Source organism: Coregonus clupeaformis, unplaced genomic scaffold (genome assembly GCF_020615455.1).
Source record: "Coregonus clupeaformis isolate EN_2021a unplaced genomic scaffold, ASM2061545v1 scaf0187, whole genome shotgun sequence".
NCBI classification, from domain to species: domain Eukaryota; kingdom Metazoa; phylum Chordata; class Actinopteri; order Salmoniformes; family Salmonidae; genus Coregonus; species Coregonus clupeaformis.
The window spans coordinates 109,058-132,384 of record NW_025533642.1 but is presented as its reverse complement, the minus strand read 5'-3'; the positions used below and the strand labels follow the sequence as shown (position 1 = coordinate 132,384).

The 23,327-nt window shown below is 43.9% G+C and overlaps 1 protein-coding gene across 1 annotated transcript in view; it reads left to right on the top strand.

Moving 5' to 3' along the window:
* Nucleotides 1–319: 319 nt before the first annotated feature.
* The window catches only part of LOC121555497 (neurocalcin-delta-like), a 99,031-nt gene continuing 76,023 nt past the window's right edge, over nt 320–23,327 (top strand). Inside the window, exon 1 of the mRNA XM_041869331.1 lies at nt 320–517. The gene's annotated coding sequence lies outside the window, so the exon portion shown is untranslated. The remainder of the gene's footprint in view (nt 518–23,327) is intronic.

The following is a 23,327-nucleotide window of genomic DNA, read 5'->3' as shown; positions in this document are numbered from 1 at the left end:
ATAGTTTTCAAGTTAAGATAGCATGTAAATTATAAAAAGTGAAGACATTTCGAACAGAAAATGGTTTATTTGTTTAGTCATTATTTGTTCACCAACAGTCCTGTGTGAAGTATTATTTTCTTGGTCTTTCTTCCTGACCACCAGTGACAGACAGAAAACCCCATTGAAGTGCTGGGTTCTAGTTGCCAAGGAAACGCAGGCTTCCATTGGCCTGTAGTGTACCATGTGACCCGGGGGCTTTGACATCATAGTGGGAGGGGCTAGAGTTCAGCCCCTGGGCTTAGTAGAATGTTCAGGGCTCTGAGGAATCTATTGGAACAGTGAGTTGAAGCTGCCTGACTGAGCACAGCCACTCCTTCTCGCTTTTCCCTGCCTGCCTGCTACCTGTTGCTGCTTCAACTTTTAACCCACAATTGTCCTCCACCAAAGTTCCTGAAGCTGCAGCAACTCTCAATTTGGGGCATTCCATACATGGACTATTAGAAAGTCAAAGGATTTCAACAGGACAGCAAGTAACGTAAGTAAAGGGCTGAGTTTGATATCTGCTGTTTCCTGTGTCCATGCCTCCTTCATCTGCTGTTTCCTGTGTCCATGTCTCCTTCATCTGCTGTTTCCTGTGTCCATGTCTCCTTCATCTGCTGTTTCCTGTGTCCATGTCTCTGTCTATCTGAGTGGGAGTCTGTCTGAGTTGGCTGTCTGTCTGAGTTGGCTGTCTGTCTGAGTTGGCTGGGTTCTGGTAGCAGCAGTGCTTTCCTACTGGGTTCTGGTAGCAGCAGTGCTTTCCTACTGGGTTCTGGTAGCAGCAGTGCTTTCCTACTGGGTTCTGGTAGCAGCAGTGCTTTCCTACTGGGTTCTGGTAGCAGCAGTGCTTTCCTACTGGGTTCTGGTAGCAGCAGTGCTTTCCTACTGGGTTCTGGTAGCAGCAGTGCTTTCCTACTGGGTTCTGGTAGCAGCAGTGCTTTCCTACTGGGTTCTGGTAGCAGCAGTGCTTTCCTACTGGGTTCTGGTAGCAGCAGTGCTTTCCTACTGGGTTCTGGTAGCAGCAGTGCTTTCCTACTGGGTTCTGGTAGCAGCAGTGCTTTCCTACTGGGTTCTGGTAGCAGCAGTCTGATTAATCAGGCTGTAATACACCATTATGGGATGTACAGCCTGAGACATTTGTGTGAAAAATTGTGGAAATGTTCCTTACAAGCCAGAATGTAGAATAAAATTACATTAAAACTGACTCTACAAGTTGTCTGTGCAGTTTGTCCATCAGTTGCTCTAAATATTAGACAAACTATCCACAGTAAATTATTGTTTACAGATGCAAAGTTTGGTAACAACATTTAGGTAAAATCGGCCTCTATTTTTTGTGTCCACATTTTCCAAATTTTTTTAAATATCTGCTCCGAATTAAGATTCAACGATGTCTGCAGAAAGAATGGGGTGTCAGCTATGACGTGACACCACATCTCTTTTGGTTATTGAAGTACAGTAAGTGATGTGGATTATATCATGGGTCTATTCAGAAATCCATAATGATGGATATGAAAGTCATGCTCTTCATGAGGATGTATCCTGAATAGGAACACAAAGGTAGAAATATGCAATATCCAGACTGGACCTAATCTGAACCAATCATAGACGTCTATGTTTCACGAGTTTGGACATCAAAGTACAGCACAGTAGAGTGCACTAAAGTTCAGTAGAGTAGAGTAGAGTTCAGTAAAATATAGTATAGTAAAGTAGAGTATAGTACAGTAGAGCACAATACAATAAAGTCCAGTAGAGTAGAGTAAAGTAGAGTTCAGTAAAGTAGAGTAGAGTAGAGTAGAGTAGAGTAGAGTAGAGTAGAGTAGAGTAGAGTAGAGTAGAGTAGAGTAGAGTAGAGTAGAGTAGAGTAGAGTAAAGTAGAGTAGAGTAGAGTAAAGTAGAGTTCAGTACAGAACAGTAGAGTAGAGTAGAGTAGAGTAGAGTAGAGTAGAGTAGAGTAGAGTAGAGCAGAGCAGAGCAGAGCAGAGCAGAGCAGAGTAGAGTAGAGTAGAGTAAAGTAGAGTTCAGTACAGAACAGTAGAGTAGAGTAGAGTAGAGTAGAGCAGAGCAGAGCAGAGCAGAGTAGAGTAGAGTAGAGTAGAGTAGAGTAGAGTAGAGTAGAGTAGAGTAGAGTAGAGTAGAGTAGAGTAAAGTAGAGTTCAGTACAGAACAGTAGAGTAGAGTAGAGTAGAGTAGAGTAGAGTAGAGTAGAGTAGAGTAGAGAAGAGTAGAGAAGAGTAAAGTAGAGTAGAGTAGAGTAGAGTACAGTAGAGTAAAGTAGAGTTCAGTACAGAACAGTAGAGTAGAGTAGAGTAGAGTAAAGTAAGTAGAGCAGAGCAGAGCAGAGCAGAGTAGAGTAGAGTAGAGTAGAGTAGAGTAAAGTAGAGTTCAGTACAGAACAGTAGAGTAGAGTAGAGTAGAGTAGAGTAGAGCAGAGCAGAGCAGAGCAGAGCAGAGTAGAGTAGAGTAGAGTAGAGTAGAGTAGAGTAGAGTAGAGTAGAGTAGAGTAGAGTAGAGTAGAGTAGAGTAGAGTAGAGCAGAGTAGAGTAGAGTAGAGTAGAGTAAAGTAGAGCAGAGCAGAGCAGAGCAGAGTAGAGTAGAGTAGAGTAAAGTAGAGTTCAGTACAGAACAGTAGAGTAGAGTAGAGTAGAGTAGAGTAGAGTAGAGTAGAGTAGAGCAGAGCAGAGCAGAGCAGAGCAGAGTAGAGTAGAGTAGAGTACAGTAGAGTTCAGTACAGAACAGTAGAGTAGAGTAGAGCAGAGTAGAGTAGAGTAGAGTAGAGTAGAGTAGAGTAGAGCAGAGCAGAGCAGAGCAGAGTAGAGTAGAGTAGAGTAGAGTAGAGTAAAGTAGAGTTCAGTACAGAACAGTAGAGTAGAGTAGAGTAGAGTAGAGTAGAGTAGAGTACAGTAGAGTAGAGTAAAGTAGAGTTCAGTACAGAACAGTAGAGTAGAGTAGAGTAGAGCAGAGCAGAGTAGAGTAGAGTAGAGTAGAGTAGAGTAGAGTAGAGTAGAGTAAAGTAGAGTAGAGCAGAGCAGAGCAGAGCAGAGCAGAGTAGAGTAGAGTAGAGTACAGTAGAGTAGAGTAAAGTAGAGTTCAGTACAGAACAGTAGAGTAGAGTAGAGTAGAGTAGAGTACAGTAGAGTAGAGTAGAGTAGAGTAGAGCAGAGTAGAGTAGAGTAGAGTAGAGTAGAGTAGAGTAGAGCAGAGTAGAGCAGAGTAGAGTAGAGTAGAGTAGAGTACAGTACAGTAGAGTAGAGTAAAGTAGAGTTCAGTACAGAACAGTAGAGTAGAGTAGAGTAGAGTAGAGCAGAGTAGAGTAGAGTAGAGTAGAGTAGAGTAAAGTAGAGTTCAGTACAGAACAGTAGAGTAGAGTAGAGTAGAGTACAGTAGAGCAGAGTAGAGTAGAGTAGAGTAGAGTAGAGTAGAGTAGAGTACAGTAGAGTAGAGTAAAGTAGAGTTCAGTACAGAACAGTAGAGTAGAGTAGAGTAGAGTAGAGTAGAGTAGAGTAGAGTAAAGTAGAGTAAAGTAGAGTAGAGTTCAGTATAGAACAGTAGAGTAGAGTAGAGTAAAGTAGAGTTCAGTACAGAACAGAACAGTAGAGTAGAGTAGAGTAGAGTACAGTAGAGTAGAGTAGAGTAGTGTAGAGTAGTGTAGAGTAGAGTAGAGTACAGTAGAGTAGAGTAAAGTAGAGTAGAGTAAAGTAGAGTTCAGTACAGAACAGTAGAGTATAGTAGAGTAGAGTAGAGTAGAGTAGAGTAGAGTAAAGTAGAGTTCAGTACAGTAGAGTAGAGTAGAGTAAAGTAGAGTTCAGAACAGTAGAGTAGAGTAGAGTATAGTAGAGTAGAGTAGAGTATAGTAGAGTACAGTAGAGTAGAGTAGAGTAGAGTAGTGTAGAGTAGAGTAGAGTAGAGTAGAGTAGAGTAGAGTAGAGTAAAGTAAAGTAGAGTTCAGAACAGTAGAGTAGAGTAGAGTAGAGTAGAGTAAAGTAGAGTTCAGAACAGTAGAGTAGAGTAGAGTAGAGTAGAGTAGAGTATAGTTCAGTACAGAACAGTAGAGTTCAGTAGAGTAGAGTAGTCGAGTAGAGTTCAGTACAGTAGAGTTCAGTAGAGTGGAGTTCAGTAGAGTGGAGTTCAGTAGAGTGGAGTTCAGTAGAGTATAGTATAGTACAGTAGAGTATAGTTCCATACAATACAGTTCAATACAGTAACGTAGAGTAGAGTTCAGTAGAGTACAGTAAAGTATACTAGAGTTCTGTACAGTAGAGTACAGTAAAGTAGAATTCAGTAGAGTGCAGTGCAGTACAGTATAATAAAGTAGAGTACAGTAGAGTTTAGTAGAATATAGTACAGTAAAGCAGAATTCAGTAGAGTATAGTATAGTACAGAACATTAAAGTAGAGTAGAGTTCAGTAAAGTAGAGTACAGTAGAGTATAGTTCAGTAGAGTATAGTTCAGTAGAGTATAGTTCAGTAGAGTATAGTTCCATACAGTAAAGTAGATTAGAGTAGAGTTCAGGAAAGTAGAGTACAGTAGAGTTTAGTAGAGTATAGTACATTAGAGTAGAGTTAAGTAGAGTATAGTTCAGTACAGTATAGTTCAGTACAGTAAAATAGAGTAGAGTTCAGTAAAGTAGAGTACAGTAGAGTAGAGTAGAGTTCTGTACAGTACAGTACAGTAAAATAGAGTAGAGTACAGTAAAATAGAGTAGAGTAGAGTATAGTTCAGTACAGTATAGTTCAGTACAGTAAAATAGAGTAGAGTTCAGTAAAGTAGAGTACAGTAGAGTAGAGTAGAGTTCTGTACAGTACAGTACAGTAAAATAGAGTAGAGTACAGTAAAATAGAGTAGAGTAGAGTAGAGTAGAGTACAGTAAAATAGAGTATAGTACAGTAGAGTAGAGTACAGTAGAGTAGAGTATAGTTCAGTACAGTAAGTAGAGTAGAGTAAAGTTCAGTAGGCACATGATTACTGCATCCAATAGCTGTAGGATCAGCAGAGGCATTCAGGGCAGTTAGAGGTACAGAATTAGGTTACTTATTATGTGTCTAAATCAAATGAAATCAAATCAAATTGTATTGGCCACATGCGCCGAATACAACAGGTGCAGACATTACAGTGAAATGCTTACTTACAGACCTTAACCAACAGTGCATTTATTTTTAATAAAAAAGTAAAATAAAACAACAACAAAAAGTGTTGAGAAAAAAAGAGCAGAAGTAAAATAAAATAACAGTAGGGAGGCTATATATACAGGGGGGTGCAGAGTCAATGTGCGGGGGCACCGGCTAGTTGAGGTAGTTGAAGTAATATGTACATGTGGGTAGAGTTAAAGTGACTATGCATAAATAATTAACAGAGTAGCAGCAGCGTAAAAGGATGGGGTGGGGGGGCAGTGCAAATAGTCCGGGTAGCCATGATTAGCTGTTCAGGAGTCTTATGGCTTGGGGGTAGAAGCTGTTAAGGAGTCTTTTGGACCTAGACTTGGCACTCCGGTACCGCTTGCCGTGTGGTAGCAGAGACAACAGTCTATGACTAGGGTGGCTGGAGTCTTTGACAATTTTGAGGGCCTTCCTCTGACACCGCCTGGTATAGAGGTCCTGGATGGCAGGAAGCTTGGCCCCAGTGATGTACTGGGCCGTACGCATTACCCTCTGTAGTGCCTTGCGGTCGGAGGCCAAGCAGTTGCCATACCAGGCGGTGATGCAACCAGTCAGGGTGCTCTCGATGGTGCAGCTGTAGAATTTTTTAAGGATCTGAGGACCCATGCCAAATCTTTTCAGTCTCCTGAGGGGGAATAGGCTTTGTCGTGCCCTCTTCACGACTGTCTTGGTGTGTTTGGACCATGATAGTTTGTTGGTGATGTGGACACCAAGGAACTTGAAGCTCTCAACCTGTTCCACTACAGCCCCGTCGATGAGAATGGGGGCGTGCTCAGTCCTCTTTTTTTTCCTGTAGTCCACAATCATCTCCTTTGTCTTGGTCACGTTGAGGGAGAGGTTGTTGTCCTGGCACCACACGGCCAGGTCTCTGACCTCCTCCCTATAGGCTGTCTCATCGTTGTCGGTGATCAGGCCTACCACTGTTGTGTCGTCGGCAAACTTAATGATGGTGTTGGAGTCGTGCCTGGCCATACAGTCATGGGTGAACAGGGAGTACAGGAGGGGACTGAGCACGCACCCCTGAGGGGCCCCCGTGTTGAGGATCAGTGTGGCAGATGTGTTGTTACCTACCCTTACCACCTGGGGGCGGCCCGTCAGGAAGTCCAGGATCCATTTGCAGAGGGAGGTGTTTAGTCCCAGGATCCTTAGCTTAGTGAGGAGCTTTGAGGGCACTATGGTTTTGAATGCTGAGCTGTAGTCAATTAATAGCATTCTCACGTAGGTGTTCCTCTTGTCCAGGTGGGAAAGGGCAGTGTGGAGTGCAATAGAGATTGCATCATCTGTGGATCTGTTGGGGCGGTATGCAAATTGGAGTGGGTCTAGGGTTTCTGGGATAATGGTGTTAATGTGAGCCATGACCAGCCTTTCAAAGCACTTCATGGCTACAGACGTCAGTGCTACGGGTCGGTAGTCATTTAGGCAGGTTATCTTAGTGTCCTTGGGCACGGGGACTATGGTGGTCTGCTTGAAACATGTTGGTATTACAGACTCAGTCAGGGACATGTTTAAAATGTCAGTGAAGACACTTGCCAGTTGGTCAGCACATGCTCGGAGTACACGTCCTGGTAATCCATCTGGCCCTGCGGCCTTGTGAATGTTGACCTGCTTAAAAGTCTTACTCACATCGGCTACGGAGAGCATGATCACATAGTCATCCGGAACAGCTGGTGCTCTCATGCATGCCCCTGGTGTAATGTACATTTGCTGAAGCATTATGACAACTCTGCGTCACAATGGTAAGGATTTGCTGAGCTGGGCTTGGGTCATTGATAAGTCATTGTCTCAGCGCAGCCTTATAATGCTGTGAAAGGATCCAGGAACCCACATTTTTTGGGTGGATCCCATCCTCCTTATAAAACGTGTTTTGTTTCCAAAAGGTATCAAAATTGTCAACAAAAGTTACACCCATTGAGCTGCAATAATCACATAGACAGTTCTGAAGAGCAATAATCCTGCTAAAGCGTTCAATGCCACGATTCAGAGAGGGCACAGGGCCAGATATGATGGGTCTTTTGTTAGTGTCTAGCAGAGAGTCAATCAGCGCTTTAAAATCCAGATTCAACTGTTCAGAGCTGCCCTTCATAATGTCATTAAAACCATTGAAACCAACATGGACTACGATAGAATCGGTTTCCATGTCCTGACGTAGTACATTCAGGAGCAGCTTATAATGTCATTTACTCGAGCTTCGGGATAGGACATTGTTTTTGCACCAGGAACGGTCACATTTCTTACCATGGAGCTGTCCAAAATCACGGCTGGCGAGAAGGACCAGGAAATCCGCCCACTCCCACTCTTCACAGGATTCAGAGAACCCTTTATGGACGGGCAAGAGGCAGGATAATTTGGCCCGTTGCTCAAGGTGCAGGCCTCCGACAAATGGAGAAGCCCCGCTCGATCCAGAGCAGGGACGGAAAGTTGCTGACGTCGACTTAAAAATCGTAGTAGTAGGCACTTGGCCGCAGACACAGGCATCCCCAGCGACGAAGGTGCAGGAAGATCAGGCTCCAAGACGGCAAAACTATTCGTTGTTTGTATCCACTCCGGGCCTCTCGTTGGGAGTGTAAACTGCTTTGCGGGATGTCGATGTCTTCGGCTTCCACGGCTCGTGACATGCGACCATCGTTGATTGTCTTTCTCCTCATGCTGTGCTCCTTCGACGGCGTTATCAGATGGGGGAGCTCCGGGCAACACCGGCCAGTCGGATAACAACAAACGACATGACGGAAATGCATCCAACAAGCGTGAAAACCGTCCACTCAGTAGAGTTCAGTAAAGTAGATTTCAGTAAAGTAGATTTCAGTAAAGTAGAGTCAGTAAAGTAGAGTAGAGTACAGTAGACTATAGTACAGTACAGTAAAGTAGAGTTCAGTAAAACAGAGTTGAGTACAATAGAGTAAAGTAGAGCATAGTTCAGTAGAGTAAAGTATAGTAAAATACAATAAGGTAGAGTAAAGTATAGTTCAGTAGAGTGCAGTACAGAACAGTAGAATTCAGTAGAGTAAAGTAGTCAAGTAGAATTCAGTAGAGTTCAGTAAAGTAGAGTACGGTAGAGTTTAGTAGAGTATAGTACAGTAAAGTAAAGTAGAGTACAGTAGAGTAGAGTATTGTTCAGTAGAGTATAGTTCCATACAGTAAAGTAGATTAGAGTTCAGTAAAGTAGAGTATAGTTCAGTACAGTAGAATAGAGTTCAGTACAGTAGAATAGAATAGAGTCCACTAGAGTATAGTACAGTAGAGTATGGTTCAGTACAGTAACATAGAGTTCTTTTTTTTTTGGGGGGGGGGGGGATTTCAATCCCCCAAAAAATGAAATGCAGAATTCAGAATATACAATTTTCATTGTCATGGCATGCTTGGTTCAATAGCTATTGACGAGAGAAAACTGAATATCCAATATAAAACTAACTTTACCTCAGTGCCTAACTGAACAGTGCCTTGAGAAAGTATTCACAACCCTTTACTTTTCCACATTTTGTTGTGTAACAGCCTGATTTTTTAATTGATTAAATTTAGATTTTGTGTCACTGATATACACACAATACCCCATAATGTCAAAGTGGAATTTTGTTTGTAGAAAATGTTCGACATTAATACAAAATGAAAAGCTGAAATGTCTTGAGTCAATAAGTATTCAACCCCTTTGTTATGTCAAGCCTAAATAAGTTCAGTTGTAAAAATGTCCTTTACAAATCACATAAGTTGCATGGACTCATTCAGTGTTCAATAATAGTGGTTAACATGCTTTTTTAATGACTAACCCATCTCTGTATGCCGCACATACAATTATCTGTAAGGTCCCTCAATCGAGTAGCGAATTTCAAGCACAGATGAAACCACAAAGACCAGGGAGCCTTTAGCTCTTTGTACCTATTGTACCCTTGTACCAGAGTGAAAAGAAGGAAGCCTGTACATAATGCAAATATTCCAAACCATGCATCCTGTTTGCAACAAAGCACTTAAGTAATACTGCAAAAAAATGTGGCAAGCATGGTGGTGGCTGCATTACGTTATGGGTATGCTTGTCATCGGCAAGGACTAGGGAGTTTTTTTTTGTTGATAAAAAAAAAACGGAATACAGTTAAGAACAGGCCAAATCCTAGAGGAAAACCTGGTTCAGTCTGCTTTCCACCAGACACTGGGAGATGAATTCACCTTTCAGCAGGACAATAACCTAAAACACAAGGCCAAATATATACTGGAGTTGCTTACCAAGATGACATTGAATGTTACAGTTTTGACTTAAATCGGTTTGATAATCTTTGGCAAGACTTGAAAATGGCTTTTAGCAATGACCAACAATCCATTTGACAGAGCTTGAAGAATTCTGAAAAGAAGAATGGGCAAATGTTGTACAATCCAGGTGTGGAAAGCTCTTAGAGACTTACCCAGAAAGACTCACAGCTGTAATCGCTACCAAAGTGTTTCTAACATGTATTGTCTCAGGGCGGTGAATACTTATCTAATCAAGATATATTCGTGTTTTATTTTTCATAAATCTTCCATAAATGTTCAAATGTGTTTTCTACTTTGACATTACCGAATATTTTGTGTAGATCGTTGACCAAAAATGACAATTAAATCAATTTTAATCCCACTCTGCAACACAACAAAATGTGTAAAAAGTCAAGGGGTGTGAATACTTTCTGAAGGCACTGTATACCATTAGTACATTATATCTTCTTTAGGTCTTTAGAGCAAATTAATGAACAGGAGGATGAACAATGAGAACTGAGTTTTTAGGTGTTGTGACTTCATGTATGTAACTTGTAATATAAATATTGAAGATCAGGCAAAGCTGGATTGTTGCCTAGCAGTTTCTCGGGCCCCGTGTAGCTCAGTTGGTAGAGCATGGCGCTTGCAACGCCAGGGTTGTGGGTTTGTTTCCCACGGGGGGCCAGTATGAAAAATGTATGCACTCTAACTGTAAGTGGCTCTGGATAAGAGCGTCTGCTAAATGACTAAAATGTCAAATGTTATATACCTACAGGCTCTCTAAAGAGTTGGGTAAACAATACTTTCCTTTGGATATTTTGTCTCGACTTTCGAGCAGCTGAAGGACAAATTGCACAGACAACCGGTAGAGTAATTTTCAATGTAATTTTATTCAACATTCTGGCTTCTAAGCAACATTTCCACCATTTTTGTCTCATGCAGTATATACCAATTAATGGTGTATTACAGGCTGATTAATCAGACCAGTTGCAGCAGTGCTTTCCTACTGGGTTCAACTGCATGAAGGAAAAAGGAAATGGATGTTAGAAACAACATCCTTCTACAGAAGACTGCAGCCTGTTGATGTTGGAACAGCCTGGCTCCTGTAGCACTTTGTCTCCACTGTGCAACAAGCAGAGAGATGATGCACCCTACAGTACCATGGCTAGTTGATGAAAGGTGTAGTTACAGGCTAAACTCCTACAGTACGGCAGAGGGAGAGAGGATATATATATAGAGAGGGTTAGGGAGAGAGGATATACAGGGTTTACCTTTCCTATCTCTAACAGGATGAAGTCAGTCCATCTGAGTTTCATACCTACAGAGATATACATGTGGACCTGTAGGACATTGCTGCTTCCTGTCACTTTGTCTCTCTCTCTCTCTCTCTCTCTCTCTCTCTCTCTCTCTCTGTCTCTCTCTCTCTCCCTCTCTCTTTCGCTCTTTCGCTCTCTCTCGCTCTTTCTCTCTCTCGCTCTCTCTCTCTCTCTCTTTCGCTCTCTCTCTCTCTCTCTCTCTCTCTCTCTCTCTCTCTCTCTCTCTCTCTCTCTCTCTCTCTCTCTCTCTCTCTCTCTCTCTCTCTCTCTCTCTCTCTCTCTCTCTCTCTCTCTCTCTCTCTCTCTCTCTCTCTCTCTCTCTCTCTCTCTCTCTCTCTCTCTCTCTCTCTCTCTCTCTCTCTCTCTCTCTCCCTCTCTCTCTCTCTCTCTCTCTCTCTCTCTCTGTCTCTCTCTCTCTCTCTCTCTCTCTCTCTCTCTCTCTCTCTCTCTCTCTCTCTCTCTCTCTCTCTCTCTCTCTCTCTCTCTCTCTCTCTCTCTCTCTCTGTCTCTCTCTCTCTCTCTCTGTCTCTCTCTCTCTCTCTCTCTCTCTCTCTCTCTCTCTCTCTCTCTCTCTCTCTCTCTCTGTCTCTCTCTCTCTCTGTCTCTCTCTCTCTCTCTGTCTCTCTCTCTCTCTGCTCTCTCTCTCTCTCTCTCTCTCTCTCTCTCTCTCTCTCTCTCTGCTCTCTCTCTCTCTCTCTCTCTCTCTCTCTCTCTCTCTCTCTCTCTCTCTCTCTCTGCTCTCTCTCTCTCTCTCTCTCTCTCTCTCTGCTCTCTCTCTCTCTCTCTCTCTCTCTCTCTCTCTCTCTCTCTCTCTCTCTCTCTCTCTCTCTCTCTCTCTCTCTCTCTCTCTCTCTCTCTCTCTCTCTCTCTCTCTCTCTCTCTCTCTCTCTCTCTCTCTCTCTCTCTCTCTCTCTCTCTCTCTCTCTCTCTCTCTCTCTCTCTCTCTCTCTCTCTCTCTCTCTCTCTCTCTCTCTCTCTCTCTCTCTCTCTGTCTCTCTCTCTCTCTCTCTCTCTCTCTCTCTCTCTCTCTCTCTCTCTCTCTCTCTCTCTCTCTGTCTCTCTCTCTGTCTCTCTCTCTCTCTCTCTCTCTCTCTCTCTCTCTCTGTCTCTCTGTCTCTCTCTCTCTCTGTCTCTCTCTCTCTCTGTCTCTCTCTCTCTCTCTCTCTCTCTCTCTCTCTCTCTCCCCTCTCTCTCTCTCTCTCTCTCTCTCTCTCTCTCTCTCTCTCTCTCTCTCTCTCTCTCTCTCTCTCTCTCTCTCTCTCTCTCTGTCTCTCTCTCTCTCTCTCTCTCTCTCTCTCTCTCTCTCTCTCTCTCTCTCTCTCTCTCTCTCTCTCTCTCTCTCTCTCTCTCTCTCTCTCTCTCTCTCTCTCTCTCTCTCTGTCTCTCTCTCTCTCTCTCTCTGTCTCTCTCTCTCTCTCTCTCTCTCTGTCTCTCTCTCTCTCTCTCTCTCTCTCTCTCTCTCTCTCTCTCTCTGTCTCTCTCTCTCTCTCTCTCTCTCTCTCTCTCCCTCTCTCTCTCTCTCTCTCTCTCTCTCTCTCTCTCTCTGTCTCTCTGTCTCTCTCTCTCTCTCTCTCTCTCTCTCTCTCTCTCTCTCTCTCTCTCTCTCTCTCTCTCTCTCTCTCTCTCTCTCTCTCTCTCTCTCTCTGTCTCTGTCTCTCTCTCTCGGCTGTTAAAGAGCCCCAGCTATAAGAGTCAGTCAGGCAGAGATGTGGCTGCTACTGCGTGGCTGAACTGGAGATGTGGCTGAAAAAGTTTGTGTAAAAAGGGTCAATGCAGTTAATTATTTAACTAACTATTTAGCAATCTAATGGCTTGGGGGTAGAAGCTGTTCAGGGTCCTGTTGGTTCCAGACCATGCGGTAGCAGAGAGAACAGTCTATGACTTGGGAGGCTGGAGTCTTTGACAATTTATTTGGCCTTCCTCTGGCACTGCCTGGTATAAAGGTTCTGGATGGCCGGGAGCTCGGTCCCAGGGATGTACTGGGCCGTACGCACTACCCTCTTTAGTGCCTTGCGGTCGGATGCCAAGCAGTTGCCGTACCAAGCGGTGATGCAGCCAGTCAAGATACTCTCTATGGTGCAGCTGTAGAACCTTTTGAGGATCTGAGGGACTGTGATGCCAAATAATGTTCCCCAGCCAAATAGTGTCCCCCCCCCCCCCCGCATCACAATGGGATTCGATAAACCATTAGCGTCCGTTGCTATATCAACCGTTTGATGACCTAATGATTTGTATTTTGGAGCTCATTACAGTGTAAATTACATTATTTTCATCCACGCTATGCAAACAACGCTGATTTCTGCGACACTTTCACTGTTTAAACAAGTTTTGTTTAGCTAATAAGATGAAAACATTACTTCAAACTACTTTTGGGAACCTTGTTAACATTTCAACATGAAATCCATGTCTTAAACGTTGCTACGTTTCGGAAATAGCAAAGAAAATGTTTAATCTGCTTGAGACATTCATGTTACTTACCTTACAGATCACAAAGTCAGCTAATTTCCACTCCATTCATATGCAAATATGTTTGATTCATACGCTGGCTTGTCTGGCTGTCATGTTTTTAATATTAACCCTTCCCTTATCTACAGTCATGGTCAAAAGTTTTGAGAATGATACAAGTATTGGTCTTCACATAGTTCGCTGCTTCAGTGTTTTTAGATATGTTTGTCAGATGTTACTATGGTATACTGAAGTATAATTACAAGCATTCCATAAGTGTCAAAGGCTTTTATTGACAATTACATTAAGTGTATGCAAAGAGTCAATATTTGCAGTGTTGACTCTTCTTTTTCAAGACCTCTGCAATCCGCCCTGGCATGCTGTCAATTAACTTCTGGGCCACATCCTGACTGATGGCAGCCCATTCTTGCATAATCAATGCTTGGAGTTTGTCAGAATTTGTGGGTTTTTGTTTGTCAACCCGCCTCTTGAGGATCCACCACAAGTTCTCAATGGGATTAAGGTCTGGGGAGTTTCCTGGCCATGGACCCAAAATGTCGATGTTTTGTTCCCCGAGCCACTTAGTTATCACTTTTGCCTTATGGCAAGGTGCTCCATTATGCTGGAAAAGGCATTGTTCGTCACCAAACTGTTCTTGGATGGTTGGGAGAAGTTGCTCTCGGAGGATGTGTTGGTACCATTCTTTATTCATGGCTGTGTTCTTAGGCAAAATTGTGAGTGAGCACACTCCCTTGGCTGAGAAGCAACCCCACACATGAATGGTCTTAGGATGCTTTACTGTTGGCATGACACAGGACTGATGGTAGCGCTCACCTTGTCTTCTCCAGACAAGCTTTTGTCCGGATGCCCCAAACAATCGGAAAGGGGATTCATCAGAGAAAATGACTTTACCCCAGTCCTCAGCAGTCCAATCCCTGTACCTTTTGCAGAATATCAGTCTATCCCTGATGTTTTTCCTGGAGATAAGTGGCTTCCTCGCTGCCCTTCTTGACACCAGGCCATCCTCCTGCAGATGCACTCACACCTGGCTGCTGCCATTCCTGAGCAAGCTCTGCACTGGTGGTGCCCCGATCCCGCAGCTGAATCAACTTTAGGAGACGGTCCTGGCGCTTGCTGGACTTGCTGGACTTTCTTGGGCGCCCTGAAGCCTTCTTCACAACAATTGAACCTCTCTCCTTGAAGTTCTTGATGATCCGATAAATAGTTGATTTAGGTGAAATCTTACTAGCAGCAATATCCTTGCCTGTGAAACCCTTTTTGTGCAAAGCAATGATGACGGCACGTGTTTCCTTGCAGGTAACCATGGTTAACAGAGGAAGAACAATGATTTCAAGCACCACTCTCCTTTTAAAGCTTCCAGTCTGTTATTCTAACTCAATCAGCATGACAGAGTGATCTCACCTGTGTTAACTAGAGAATCACTGACATGATGTCAGCTGGTCCTTTTGTGGCAGGGATGAAATGCAGTGGAAATGTTTTTTTGGGATTAAGTTTTTCATAACATTCTGGAGTATATGCTTAACTTTGAAAATTAATATTTGTGTCATTCTCAAAACGTTTGACCACGACTGTACATTGAAATAATATTATTTCTGTAGTCCTCTATTATGATTCATTTTTTTCTATCTCGCTCATTAGTACACCCTTAATTTACAATAATGAACACCTTGTGAAACAGCTTTGAAAACCAGCCTGGCAATTTAAAAAAATTGTGCAAAGTCCAGGCACTGCTGCTCTCTTTGTTCTGAGTGTTTGCAATTTATAACATTTTTGACATGCATTTTTCAGGATTTATTTGTTGTTATTCTGTCTCTCACTGTTCAAATAAACCTACCATTCAAATTATAGACTGATCATTTCTTTGTCAGTGAGCAAACGTACAAAATCAGCAGGGTATCAAATACTTTTTTCCCTCACTGTATAGTACCAGTCAAAAGTTTGGTCACACCTACTCATTGAAGGGTTTTTCTTTATTTTTACTATTTTCTACATTGTATCATTTTAAAAGGCTAATTGATCATTAGAAAACCCTTTTGCAATTATGTTAAACAGACGCCTCACAGGTCCTCAACTGGCAGCTTCATTAAATAGTACCCGCAAAACACCAGTCTCAACGTCAACAGTGAAGAGGCGACTCTGGGATGCTGACCTTCTAGACAGAGTTGCAAAGAAAAAGCCAAATCTCAGACTGGCCAATAAAAAGAAAAGATTACGATAGGCAAAAGAACACAGAAACAACACTTCAATATGGTCATTTTCACATTTTCATAAATTCTTAAAATGTTTGGAAATTACGTATACTAAGCCATGTGTGATAATTCTATAGCAATATCGAGTGGGAAAGCGGCCGACAATTAATAGACACTGCAGTAAATAAAACGGAATAAAAACATGACCTATAGCCAATCAGAGCTACAGTAGGCCTTTATACAAACAAGCCATTTGCCACACGGGCCTGCCATCATTCACTCTGAACTGGACTGTGTGTTTACAGGCAGTTGAAACAGCGTAACTTTAAATCATTAGAACGCATTCGCCAAAAGCTACAAAATACACCTGCATGGATTTCTGCAAATATGTAAACCCCACGGGAGTCCTCTTACATTTGGGAACTTTACAGCCCTATTTATCAAACAACCATCAAAAGGTAGGCTCTCTCTCCCTCAGTTATGCACGTCAACAACAACAACAACAAGATCAACAACTAATGCTAGCCTGAGCAAGATGAGCTAAAATCTAACGAAGGAACTCTTAAACTATTTAAGCTAGTTGGCTGTCAACATTTCACTGATAAATGATGGGGAATTCGACCCAAAATACCTGGCCAAGGCAACAAAGGAGTGGCTCAAGAAGAAGCACATTAAGGTCCTGGAGTGGCCTAGCCAGTCTCCAGACCTTAATCCCATAGAAAATATGTGGAGGGAGCTGAAGGTTCGAGTTGCCAAACGTCAGCCTCGAAACCTTAATGACTTGGAGAAGATCTGCAAAGAGGAGTGGGACGAAATCCCTCCTGAGATGTGTGCAAACCTGGTGGCCAACTACAAGAAACGTCTGACCTCTGTGATTGCCAACAAGGGTTTTGCCACCAAGTACTAAGTCATGTTTTGCAGAGGGGTCAAATAGTTATTTCCCTCATTAAAATGCAAATAAATTTATAACATTTTTGACATGCATGTTTCTGGATTTTTTTGTTGTTATTCTGTCTCTCACTGTTCAAATAAACCTACCATTAAAATTATAGACTGATCATTTCTTTGTCAGTGGGCAAACGTACAAAATCAGCAGGGGATCAAATAATTTTTTCCTTCACTGTATGGAACGTTTTGTTTAAATCAAAATGGACGCTGTCCAAAAGTGATTAAATTCAAATGGATTTACCTTTTTGTGAGACTTGTGGTCGTGACTGCATCACAACGTAAATGAAGGTTGGGTTTGTTTCAATTCTGCCCACATGACCACAGCTGGCAACACACAAGTATTCATCAATTCGGAGTGCAGCTGCATATGACCTGATAGTTATGCCTGTGGTAAATTTGGGTTGACTTTGGATATCCCTATGGAGCGATTTAGGGACCATCTGTAAATTACACAATGTACATGGGACAATATGTAAAAATTCCAATAGCTCCAAATTACAATGACTTAAAAACCTCAAACCAACTATAAATTGTAGAAATTGATATACAAATATTGAAAGCATTTAATGAGAAAACTAAAAGGTGTGCAACATGGAAATATTGTCTCATTTACAGTGCCTTCAGAAAGTATTCACACCCCTTGACTTTTTCCACATTTTGTTTGATTACATTTAGATTTTTTGGTCGCTGGCTTACACACAACACCCCATAATATCAAAGTGGAATTACGTTTTTCAAAAAAATAAAAAAAGACAATTGTTACAGCCTGAATTTAAAATGGATTAAGGCTGAAATATCTTGAGTCAATAAATATTCAACCCCTTTGTTATGGCAAGCCTGAATAAGTTCAGGAGTACAAATTTGCTTAACAAGTCACATAATAAGTTGCATGGACTCACTCTATGTGCAATAATAGTGTTTAATATGATTTTTTATGACTACCTCATCTCTTTACCCCACACATACAATTACCTGTAAGGTCCCTTAGTCGGGCAGTGAATTTCAAACGGATTCAACCACAAAGACCAGGGAGGTTTTCCAATGCTTCGCAAAGGGCACCTATTGGTGGATGGGTAAAATAAATAAAAAGGCTGCCATTGAATATCCCTTTGAGCATAGTGAAGTTATTACACATTGGATGGTGTATCAATACACCCAGTCACTACAAAGATACAGGCGTCCTTCCTAACTCAGTTGCCGGAGAGGAAGGAAACCACTCAGGGATTTCACCATGAGGCCAATGGTGACTTTAAAACAGTTAAAGAGTTTAATGGCTGTGATAGGAGAAAACTGAGAATGGATCAACAACATTGTAGTTACTCCACAATACTAACCTAATTGACAGAGTGAAAAGAAGGAAGCCTGTGCAGAATACAAATATTCCAAAACATGCATCCTGTTTGCAACAAGGCACTAAAGCAATACTGGAAAAAATGTGGCTGTTGTCCTGAATACAACATGTTATGTTTGGGGCAAATCCAATACAACACATCACTGAGTACCACTCTCCATATTTTCAAGCATGGTGGTGGCTGCTTTATGTTATGGGTATGCTTGTTAATCGTTAAGGACTGGGGAGTTTTTCAGGATAAAAAAATAAACAGAATGGAGTGAAGCACAGGCAAATTCCTAGAGGAAAACCTGGTTCAGTCTGCTTTCCACCAGACACTGGGAGACTAGAGGAAAACGTGGTTCAGTCTGCTTTCCACCAGACACTGGGAGACTAGAGGAAAACCTGGTTCAGTCTGCTTTCCACCAGACACTGGGAGACTAGAGGAAACCCTGGTTCAGTCTGCTGTCCACCAGACACTGGGAGACTAGAGGAAAACCTGGTTCAGTCTGCTTTCCACCAGACACTGGGAGACTAGAGGAAAACCTGGTTCAGTCTGCTTTACACCAGACACTGGAGATTAATTCACCTTTCAGCAGGACAATAACCTAAAACACAAGGCCAAATCTGCACTGGAGTTGCTGACCAAGATGACATTTAATGTTCCTGAGTGGTATAGCTACAGTTTGGACTAAAATCGTCTTGAAAATCTATGGCAAGACTTGAAAATGGCTGTCTAGCAATGATCAACAACCAACTTGACAGAGTTTACAGAATTTTTAAAATAATAATGTGCAAATACCCAGAAAGACTCACCGCTGTAATCGCTGCCAAAGGTGATTCTAACATGTATTGACTCAGGGTTGTGAATACTTATGTAAATGTGATATTAGTGTATTTTATTTATATATATATATATATATATATACATATATATATATATATACAACAGTAAGTGTCAAAAGTTTGGACACACCTACTCATTGAAGGGTTTTTCTTTATTTTTACTATTTTCTACATTGTAGAATAATAGTGAAGACATCAAAACTATGAAATAACACATATAGAATCATGTAGTAACCAAAAAAGTGTTAAACAAATTAAAATATATTTTATATTTGAGATTCTTCAAAGTAGCCACCCTTTGCCTTGATGACAGCTTTGCACAATCTTGCTCGCACTCAAATGATGTCAATTAGCCTATCAGAAGCTTCTAAAGCCATGAAATCATTTTCTGGAATTTTCCAAGCTGTTTAAAGGCACAGTCAACTTAGTGTATGTAAACTTCTGACCCACTGGAATTGTGATACAGTGAATTATGTAAAATAATCTGTCTGTAAACAACTGTGGGAAAAATTACTTGTATCATGCACAAAGTAGATGTCCTAACCGACTTGCCAAAACTATAGTTTGTTAACAAGACATTTGTGGAGTGGTTGAAAAACAAGTTTTAATGACTCCAACCTAAGAATGTAAACTTCCGACTTCAACTGTATATTGTGCACTACTTTTGACCAGGGCCTATAAAGTTAGTGCACTATGTAGGGAATAGGGTGGCATTGGAATGGAGCCATAGAACCAGGGGCTTGCCTGGGTTGGGATGTAGAGATGGAGGTCAGTCGAGATATTGCTCTGTTCTAGTGTTACTACTCAAGGTCCCAGATTTAAAGAATGTCACCAGATTGAATCAGGGGTTATTCAGGAAAAGGGGTTAGTCAGGGACAGGGGTTAATCAGGGACGGGTTAGTCAGGGATGGGTTAGTCAGAGCTTAGTCAGGGACAGGGGTTAGTCAGGGACAGGGGTTAGTCAGGGACAGGGGTTAGTCAGGGACAGGGGTTAGTCAGGGACAGGGGTTAGTCAGGGACAGGGCTTAGTCAGGGACAGGGGTTAGTCAGGGTTAGTCAGGGATAGGGGTTAGTCAGGGACAGAGCTTAGTCAGGGACAGGGCTTAGTCAGGGACAGGGGTTAGTCAGGGACAGGGGTTAGTCAGGGACAGGGCTTAGTCAGGGACAGGGGTTAGTCAGGGACAGGGGTTAGTCAGGGACAGGGGTTAGTCAGGGACAGGGCTTAGTCAGGGACAGGGGTTAGTCAGGGTTAGTCAGGGATAGGGGTTAGTCAGGGACAGGGGTTAGTCAGGGACAGGGGTTAGTCAGGGACAGGGCTTAGTCAGGGACAGGGGTTAGTCAGGGACAGGGGTTAGTCAGGGACAGGGGTTAGTCAGGGACAGGGCTTAGTCAGGGACAGGGGTTAGTCAGGGTTAGTCAGGGATAGGGGTTAGTCAGGGACAGAGCTTAGTCAGGGACAGGGCTTAGTCAGGGACAGGGGTTAGTCAGGGACAGGGGTTAGTCAGGGACAGGGGTTAGTCAGGGACAGGGCTTAGTCAGGGATAGGGGTTAGTCAGGGACAGGGGTTAGTCAGGGACGGGTTAGTCAGGGATGGGTTAGTCAGAGCTTAGTCAGGGACAGGGCTTAGTCAGGGACAGGGGTTAGTCAGGGACAGAGGTTAGTCAGGGACAGGGGTTAGTCAGGGACAGAGGTTAGTCAGGGACAGAGGTTAGTCAGGGACAGGGGTTAGTCAGGGCTTAGTCAGGGACAGGGGTTAGTCAGGGACAGAGGTTAGTCAGGGACAGGGGTTAGTCAGAGCTTAGTCAGGGACAGGGGTTAGTCAGGGACAGAGGTTAGTCAGGGACAGGGGTTAGTCAGGGACAGGGGTTAGACAAGGGTTAGTCAGGGACAGGGGTTAGTCAGGGCTTAGTCAGGGACAGGGGTTAGTCAGGGACAGGGGTTAGTCAGGGAGAGTGGTTAGTCAGAGTTTAGTCAGGGACAGGGGTTAGTCAGAGCTTAGTCAGGGACAGGGGTTAGTCAGGGCTTAGTCAGGGACAGGGGTTAGTCAGAGCTTAGTCAGGGACAGGGGTTAGTCAGGGCTTAGTCAGGGACAGGGGTTAGTCAGGGCTTAGTCAGGGACATGGGTTAGTCAGGGACAGGGGTTAGTCAGGGACAGAGGTTAGTCAGGGACAGAGGTTAGACAGGGACAGGGGTTAGTCAGGGACAGGGGTTAGTCAGGGACAGAGGTTAGTCAGGGACAGGGGTTAGTCAGGGACAGGGGTTAGACAAGGGTTAGTCAGGGACAGGGATTAGTCAGGGACAGTGGTTAGTCAGAGTTTAGTCAGGGACAGGGGTTAGTCAGAGCTTAGTCAGGGACAGGGGTTAGTCAGGGCTTAGTCAGGGACAGGGGTTAGTCAGGGACAGGGGTTAGTCAGGGACAGGGGTAAGTCAGGGGTTAGTCAGGGACAGGGGTTAGTCAGGGACAGGGGTTAGTCAGAGTTTAGTCAGGGACAGGGTTAGTCAGCGACAGAGTTAGTCAGAGGTTAGTCAAGGATAGGGCTTAGTCAGGAACTGGGATTAGTGTGGGATAGGGCTTAGTCAGGGACGGGTTAGTCAGGGATAGGGCTTAGTCAGGGACGGGTTAGTCAGGGATAGGGCTTAGTCAGGGACAGGTGTTTGACAGGGACAGGGGTTAGTTAGGGACAGGGGTTGGACAGGGGTTAGTCAGGGGGTAGTCAGGGACAAGGGTGAGTCAGGGATGGGTTAGTTAGTGATAGGGCTTAGTCATGGACAGGGGTTAGTCAGCGACAGCGGTTAGACAGGGGTTAGTCAGGGGCTAGTCAGGGACAAGGGTGAGTCAGGGATGGGTTAGTCAGGGATAGGGCTTAGTCATGGACAGGGGTTAGTCAGAGCTTAGTCATGGACAGGGGTTAGTCAGAGCTTAGTCAGGGACAGGGGTTAGTCAGGGACAGGGGTTAGTCAGGGACAGGGGTTAGTCAGGGACAGGGGTTAGACAGGGACAGGGGTTAGTCAGGGACAGGGGTTAGTCAGGGACAGGGGTTAGTCAGGGACAGGGGTTAGTCAGGGACAGGGGTTAGTCAGAGCTTAGTCAGGGACAGGGGTTAGTCAGGAACAGGGGTTAGTCAGGAACAGGGGTTAGTCAGGGACAGGGGTTATAATAATAAGCCATTTAGCAGACGCTTTTATCCAAAGCGACTTACAGTCATGCGTGCATACATTTTTTGTGTATGGGTGGTCCCGGGGATCGAACCCACTACCTTGGCGTTACAAGCGCCGTGCTCTACCAGCTGAGCTACAGAGGACCACAGAGGACACAGAGTAGTCAGGGACAGGGGTAAGTCAGGGGTTAGTCAGGGACAGGGGTTAGTCAGGGACAGGGGTTAGTCAGGAACAGGGATTAGTCAGGGACAGGGATTGGTCAGGGACAGGGATTGTTCAGGGACAGGGATTCACTAGGAAAAGATTCATCACTGAGGAGAGAGACATTGTTTTACTGTCTCACTAGGGAAAGGTTAATCACAGAGGAGAGTGCATTAGGACACTATAAACCTAACCCAGTCACACTGCTGGGGCCCTCGTGTTGAGGGACAATGGTGTGAAATTAGGACACTATAAACCTAACCCAGTCACACTGCTGGGGCCCTCGTGTTGAGGGACAATGGTGTGAAATTAGGACACTATAAACCTAACCCAGTCACACTGCTGGGGCCCTCATGTTGAGGGACAATGGTGTGAAATTAGGACACTATAAACCTAACCCAGTCACACTGCTGGGGCCCTCGTGTTGAGGGACAATGGTGTGAAATTAGGACACTATAAACCTAACCCAGTCACACTGCTGGGGCCCTCGTGTTGAGGGACAATGGTGTGAAATTAGGACACTATAAACCTAACCCAGTCACACTGCTGGGGCCCTCGTGTTGAGGGACAATGGTGTGAAATTAGGACACTATAAACCTAACCCAGTCACACTGCTGGGGCCCTCGTGTTGAGGGACAATGGTGTGAAATTAGGACACTATAAACCTAACCCAGTCACACTGCTGGGGCCCTCGTGTTGAGGGACAATGGTGTGAAATTAGGACACTATAAACCTAACCCAGTCACACTGCTGGGGCCCTCGTGTTGAGGGACAATGGTGTGAAATTAGGACACTATAAACCTAACCCAGTCACACTGCTGGGGCCCTCGTGTTGAGGGACAATGGTGTGAAATTAGGACACTATAAACCTAACCCAGTCACACTGCTGGGGCCCTCGTGTTGAGGGACAATGGTGTGAAATTAGGACACTATAAACCTAACCCAGTCACACTGCTGGGGCCCTCGTGTTGAGGGACAATGGTGTGAAATTAGGACACTATAAACCTAACCCAGTCACACTGCTGGGGCCCTCGTGTTGAGGGACAATGGTGTGAAATTAGGACACTATAAACCTAACCCAGTCACACTGCTGGGGCCCTCGTGTTGAGGGACAATGGTGTGAAATTAGGACACTATAAACCTAACCCAGTCACACTGCTGGGGCCCTCGTGTTGAGGGACAATGGTGTGAAATTAGGACACTATAAACCTAACCCAGTCACACTGCTGGGGCCCTCGTGTTGAGGGACAATGGTGTGAAATTAGGACACTATAAACCTAACCCAGTCACACTGCTGGGGCCCTCGTGTTGAGGGACAATGGTGTGAAATTAGGACACTATAAACCTAACCCAGTCACACTGCTGGGGCCCTCGTGTTGAGGGACAATGGTGTGAAATTAGGACATGTAGGCCAATGTGTGTGTTAGTTTGAGACAGAAACTCTCACTTTCACTCCCTCCCACTCTCTCTCTCCCCCTCTCTC